Source organism: Dipteris shenzhenensis, unplaced genomic scaffold (assembly GCF_047967505.1).
Source record: "Dipteris shenzhenensis isolate YYH24624 ecotype China unplaced genomic scaffold, Dip_SZ_1.0 scaf0047, whole genome shotgun sequence".
NCBI lineage: Eukaryota > Viridiplantae > Streptophyta > Polypodiopsida > Gleicheniales > Dipteridaceae > Dipteris > Dipteris shenzhenensis.
This window is the reverse complement of record NW_028239354.1, coordinates 63,462-70,742: the sequence shown is the minus strand read 5'-3', so window position 1 is coordinate 70,742 and position 7,281 is coordinate 63,462. Positions and strand designations below refer to the sequence as shown.

Below are 7,281 nucleotides of genomic sequence, written 5' to 3'. Positions count from 1 at the left end.
CTCTCCAAAAATGATTTTTGAGAGTTGATCTCTAAGTTTTCTCTCTTGCTCGATGCGTCTAGCTACAAACTAATCAAATGAGTAGTAATATGATAACACCCAAAGTCTTAGATAAATATGCAATGTCTATTGGTTTGTGGACAATTATAGAAGCATTTGACCAAGGTGAGGTGAAAATCTCTTCCAATAATTGTCTAATTTATTGAGTGTATAAGAATGGCCTCATCCACATGATATTATTACCCACATGTGTTGGCCGCTCACCAAATCGTAATGGTTCTTGAAAGTACAAGAAAGCGCGAGCATCCATGAGGTATCGATTACCCACGTATTGGCCACTCACCATAATGTAGCAACATTGCTGACTATGAGTATAGTCTCAATCTTGTGACCATTGTGTTATCCAAAGTCCCCTATTTTCCACATGGACTATTGGCAGTCATTGTTGACACTTAGATGTAGACATTTACTTCATCGTTTTATCATCCTATGACAAGCTTGTGGTTAATAATAGAACTGACTTGGCCCACACCATTCAAGATCTTTCACATGAGCGGGCAACAAATTGCATGTTATTTACATAAGAGTCAGCAAGTACTTACAACCTTTTTCCAAGATCATGCTTCTTAGGTAACTATCAGATACTCATGCAAATAAATACACTCGCTTGACTTGCAGTCTACTGGTAATGGTACCGAGCTTATGTATTCTTCATGTCTGAATTCTCACTACATACATTATGCATATGATGTTGGGCCCTTATTCTTAATGTATGTAGGTGCCATCAACGCCTTAGTTACTGCCTCAATAGGCACAACTGACTCCTTTGCATCTAGCTAGGTTGAGAATGAATGTTCTTGTACATTCCTGCAGGCAGACATCACATCGATTAATGATCAGATATGCAAAAGACTTGGGGATAAACACATTTTGAAATCAAACAACAATACCTTTGATGCTGATCTGAACTTATTGCCCTCGTGCTGCCAGCGGTAGCAAGGCTTTCTAATGCAGGATAGTTGAGAATAGCATTGCCAATTCCCGTTTCTATTTTAAGTAGCTCTGTGAGAACTTGTTTCATTGTAGGACGGCTGCTTGGATTCTCCTTGGTACAAGCCAAAGCCAGGCCCATGAGTCTGATGATATGGACAGGATTATTGATTTTAAATCCTTGAAGAGCTTCATCCAAGACTTCGATTGCTTTGTCCGGGAAATATGAACGCACCCATTGAGATAAAGTCATCCCCATGCCAAAATTTTCGTCTGTGGGCCTTCTTGTAGTAAACATCTCCAACAATACAACACCATAACTGAAAACATCCACCTTCACAGAAACCCGGGTAGAGTATGCATACTCTGTAAATGAAACAAAGAATGCACATACAATGTCCTGTGAGATAGAAACATAGGATTGTTTTGCATGTTGAAATTATGTTAAATCCCGATCTTGCGGGGCTCTGGAAGAGTAGATCTGAATGCAAGAGCTTTACCTGGTGCTAGATAGCCGATGGAACCTTTGAAGGTGGAAGATAGCTGGAGAGAGGTTCCACCACTGGAAAGATCGGTGAATAGCCTCGCAGTGCCAAAGTCTGTGAGGCGTGCTTCAAAGTCGGAATCAAAGAGGATGTTGCTGGGCTTCAAGTCACCGTGCACCACAGGCAGACCGTAGTCATGGTGCAGATAAACCAAGACCTAAGCAATAGCAATTGCTGCCTTCAAACGTGTTTCCCAGCTCAATCGGCAGGTTCCAGCTTCATACAAGTGTCGCTCCAAACTCCCATTGCTCACAAATTCCAACACCAAGGCCTTCACCTCCAAAGTAGAGACGTAACCCCAGATTTTGACCAGATTTCTGTGCCGTAGTCTTCCAAGTATCCGCAGCTCCCTTAAGAATATATCGTAAGATCGTGCGTCTTTGAGTTTTTTCACAGCAATGACCCTGTTATCTGGCAACACGCCCTTGTAAACAACGCTGAATCCACCCGCACCAAGGATATTTTTTTGATCGTAGGCTTCTGTGGCTGTCCACATATCTTGAGCTGTAAACCTTTCTTGCCTTCGGCGCAAGGTTGGACATAGCACATTAGAGAATCTTGAACTGTGACGATGGATGAAGTACCAAAGTAATCCCCCCAACAATAGCAACGCTGAAGCAGTAGCTGTAACAATGATAACGAGCTTGTGGTGGCCTGCAATGGCTACCTCGCAGACTTTATGAAGGATCGGCCCACAAAGGCCCGGGTTGCCCAAAAATGATGTAGCATTGAGATGCATAAACAGGCCAACATTTGGAATTTCACCTGTGAAGGCATTCAATGAGACATTGAGATATGTGAGGGCAGGCATGCGTCCAAGGAAAGAAGGCAAGCTGCCCGTGAGGTTGTTCAAGGATACGTCAAGCTGTGCGAGGGAATTTAAAGCAGCGAGTTGTGGCGGTAGAGATCCAGATAGCATATTTCCAGAAAGATTCAACAGCTTTAGACTCTTGAGACTGCCGATGGTCCGTGGTATTTCTCCTGTCAAAGTATTGCTGGAAAGGTCGAGGAAAGAGAGCTCCAGGCAACCGCCCATGCTTGCTGGGATTGTACCGGATAACAAGTTGTGAGACAAATCGATAGCTCCCACCAAGAACATTCCGCCTAATCCTGAAGGTATGGATCCGGATAAAGCATTCCGAGATAAGTTGAGCGCCAATCCCAAAGAGACTAATACTGAGAAGTTTGAGGGGATACTTCCTGTGAGGGAGTTGGAAGAGAGATCCAAATCTATGAGTCTGAAGCACCAGCTCAGAGTTTCGGGAATGAGACCCGTGAGCATATTGTGTTGCAGATATAAGTTTCTTAATTCTTGAAGCTGGCCGATGGGATTGGGAACGGCTGCACTCAACCTGTTGTAAGAAAAGTCGAGGAAGAATAGCTGACTGCAATTGGAGATCTCCGGCGGTATAGTCCCGGAGAGGTTATTCTCCTCCAAAAGTATGCGTCGAAGAGATCCTAGTTTGCCGAGCTCGGAGGGAATTGCACCACTTAGCTCATTTGAATCAAGGTCGAGATCAGCGAGGGAGGTGCAGTTGCCAAGGCTGGAGGGAATGCCACCACCCAAATAGCAGGTTGCAAGGCGATGGAGCATCCCGAATTCCCAGGGTATCGATCCCATCACCTCGTTTGAAGAAAAGCCTAGCGCAGTGAGAGCGCTGCAATTCCCAAGGCTCCGTGAGCTGGTTTCCCGAAAGAAGCACATTCTCAAGGTTGGTGAGCATTCCAAACTCCGATGGGATCACCCCGGTTAGTTGGTTGAAACTAAGGTCAAGAATTGTGAGGGTGCTACAGTTGCCTAAGCTGGAGGGGATGAGGCCCATGAGCTGGTTTTCCCAAAGAAGCAGAGTCTGAAGGTTAGTGAGCATTCCAAACTCCGATGGGATTACCCCGGTTAGTTGGTTGCTACTAAGCTCAAGATTTGTGAGGGTGGTGCACTTGCCTAAGCTAGAGCGGATGAGGCCCGTGAGCTGGTTTCCCCGAAGAAACAGAGTCTGAAGGTTGGTGAGCATTCCAAACTCCGATGGGATTACCCCGGTTAATTGGTTGCTACTAAGCTCAAGAATTGTGAGGGTGGTGCAGTTGCCTAAGCTGGAGGGGATGAGGCCCGTGAGCTGGTTTCCCCAGAGACGCAGAGTCTGAAGGTTGGTGAGCATTCCAAACTCCGATGGGATTACCCCGGTTAGTTGGTTGCTACTAAGCTCAAGAATTGTGAGGGTGGTGCAGTTGCCTAAGCTAGAGGGGATGAGGCCCGTGAGCTGGTTTCCCCAAAGAAGCAGAGTCTGAAGGTTGGTGAGCATTCCAAACTCCGATGGGATTACCCCGGTTAGTTGGTTGCTATTAAGCTCAAGAATTGTGAGGGTGGTGCAGTTGCCTAAGCTAGAGGGGATGAGGCCCGTGAGCTGGTTTCCCCGAAGAAACAGAGCCTGAAGGTTGGTGAGCATTCCAAACTCCGATGGGATGACCCCGGTTAGTTGGTTGCTAGCAAGGTCGAGAGCAACGAGGTTCATGCAGTTGGATAAGCTTTTGGGAATGGAACCGGTAAGGTTGTTCTGAGCTATGGCCAAAATTTGAAGATTCGCAAGTATCCCAAATTCAGATGGGATGTGACCGGTGAAGTTGTTTGTATGGATTCGGACATCCGTGAGGGCGGTGCAGTTGCCAAGAGTGGTGGGAATGCCACCCACAAGATGATTGTTGCGGAGATACAAAATGTGGAGATTTTGTAAGAATCCAAATTCATGAGGAACAGATCCAGAAAGACGATTTTGAGACAAATCCAAAGAGGAGAGATGTGAGAGTCCACCTAAAGCTGGTGTGATCCAGCCTTCCAAATTGCTAGATGTCAAGTTTAGCTCACTCACCTGGGCTACTTGCATAGAACTGTAGTGTGGCTTAGGCTCAACCACACACTTGACTCCCTTCCAATTGCAAAACACAGATTTGTTGCCAACATTCCAACCTCCTAACACCCCCAAAGGATCATGGGTGATGCCCCTCTTAAATGCCAGCAAAAGCTCCACATCTTCATCATTTCCCGTACTTGCTGAGCTACACCTCGCAAATTTTGCCATGAGGATGCTCAATATGATGGAAATTTTGAAAAGGTGAAGCCAAACCATTTTGATGTGTTGTCCACAAGAATTCCCACAAGGATTGTTTCCACACCAAAGCTGAATCCAACAAGACAAACAAGATATGAATATCTCCTAATGTGCCACAATCCTTATATCTCTCAATATGCCTTAGGGAGCACACCATCTACTCATATATATAAGTGTTCACAATAGAAAATAATTTCATAATGTGACTGTGCACACTGCCTCTCGAGAAGAGCCAAGGCGGCATACCCTCTACTGATCCTATCTCGTGCTGCATGCGTCATGGAGAAGACTGGACTTCTAAATGTGGCACCCAAATATGTATACTCCCTGACTAGCTCCACCTCCTGCCCATCAAATGTGAAAGAGAACTCGCCTCTCCTATAAACCTGGTATGACGTGTTGAAGACCATGACTTTGGTCTTCCCAAGGTTTACAGACAACCCTCTGTCCTGACAAAAGCTGTGGAATGCATGGAGATGTGCCTGTAAACCCTTCTGGGAGGAAGAAATAAGCCTAGGCTTAACAATAATTTCAAGGCTACTACCTTTTAAAAAGGATGTCATTTCATCATGGCCTTAAAATGAAGATATTTGTGAACTTTTCAAACCTGAAGATATCCTCTCTTAGATTTTAAATATGGCCCTCCGTTTCTATTTTTAAAAACCATTTGCACCCTTGAGAAAGTGTAAGATCGAAAAATCAAGAGTATATCATATATCTAGTTTGGGCAACATTAATCTCACATGATGACAACTTAAAATACAAATGATAAGAGGTCACGACTTGACATAATCTTTGACTACTTTCATGAGAGAGCATGACTTGACTTAATGTTTCAATGCTATCATGATAGAGCATGACTTGATGTGATCTCTGAGTGCTATCATTATGGGAGACTTTAACATCTCCCATCATAATAGAGTAATTGACTTAATGCTTCAGTGCTATCATGATAGAGCATGACTAGCATGTGTGCTCCTAGATTTGGCACATGGAAAGGATCGACTTCCCTTTGTAAGGTTGTATTTCTTAAAAGACTACCTTAATTTACTTAGCAAAAGCACAAGATAGATGAGCAGGTGAGGGTGAGGTGCTACGCGTTGCCAAGCTTCCTTTCTAGTGCACCTGCTGGTACACTTCTGCATGCTCGAGCACTCCCATAAGGGAGAGGGGGTTGATGGATCATTAAAGAAAAGGAGGTGTGAGGTTGATTGCCTTGGAGTTCCCGGTAGAGCCCTAATGAGTTCCAATCTTCTCAAAGTGGGGGAGGTGGTTTGTCATCCCCGCTGGGTAAGAGCACTGGTAGATCAATGAATTTTTCAAGACATGCAATTGCTTTGGACACGAGGGGAAGGGTCAGAGTCTGACATTCAATCGGTAGGAGGTAGAAATCGAGACTCGCCAAAGAAAGACTTGGCCTCTTATGCAGACACTATGTCTCAGAAACTTAGGAGTGGGTTTTCTCCACATTCTATGGAGGTGTCTTGGGATGTTTGTGTGCTGATGTGGCCAAGAGAGATCTGCATGAGAATCGTGTCGAACACACTACTACATGTTATCTACACTTTGACGTGATTAAGCTAGAAGTTGAGAGGCTCGCTAACGAGGGCGTTTAGTTAATTTGCACTTGTCAATTTCTAGAGCTGGGTGAGTTGCGAGGATAGTTAGAGACTTGGGAAGAGCTTTGTCTTGATAAGGGCCTGATAGATGCTATAGAGCTAGACTCAGAGGGCTTGAACGGATTTTTGTGGAAAAATAGAAGGAGGGGTACTCAGTTTAGGGCTAGTAGAATTGATAGTTTCTATTTCTCAGAAGAAGCCTGGTGGCTTTTAGCTCCAATGGAGGGCAAAGTTGCGGTTGGATGCAAGTCTCTCATATCACATTCAAATGGGATGGTACTTTTTTACTACAGGCTAGGTGAACAAATCATTTGATATGCCTTTTAAGTTTGATTGAAAGTCGTTATTCTCTTTGGGCTTCTGTGATGAAATGGAAAAAGTATGGAGGGGGGAAGTTGATACCAATTCTGACCTAGGGGCGATGCAAAGAGGAAAAGAAGAGAATCAATGAGCAGTTGGTGACTTACAGGTCTCAGTTGAGAAGCCATCAATTCAAGACTTGAGGATCCTATAGTTTCCACCTTGCTAGTAGAAGCAGAAGAAGCTCTCGAAGTAGAGGAGTTTGAACGAGCATGGCTTCAGATTTGCCTTCTGTGGCTACCAAAAGGAGATTATCCATTGAGGTTTTTAACCGCGTTTTTATTTCAAACGGTTAAGCACAAACAATCAATGGAAGCTATAGACAGAGTGGAGGATAGTCAGGGATATTTTTGTCATAGAATTCTAGCATGTGGCGGACATTTTTAAGAAGGAACTATCTAATGTAGTGGGCGGTTCAAGTGAAGTCTCTCAGGAATGGGCACTATGCCTGAATGAGGTGTTCAAGGACGTCCAGCCACAAGTGTCACCCAGGGAAGCTTTGGACTTACTATAGGAGGATAAAGCCCCCAGGCTAGATGGCCTTACTTTAGAGGATAAACCCATTCTTTGTTTCCTTCTAGAACCTCATTAAATGAGACTTTGTGGCAACGGCCAATTGGGCGATGCTGACTAGCCAATTAACAAAAGATGTCAATGTGGGTC

The 7,281-nt window shown here is 44.5% G+C and overlaps 1 pseudogene; it reads right to left on the bottom strand.

Annotated features, from left to right (window-relative positions):
• Nucleotides 1–416: 416 nt before the first annotated feature.
• LOC147879321 (uncharacterized) lies at nucleotides 417–4,429 on the bottom strand (annotated as a pseudogene).
• Between the last annotated feature and the right edge of the window lie 2,852 nt (nucleotides 4,430–7,281).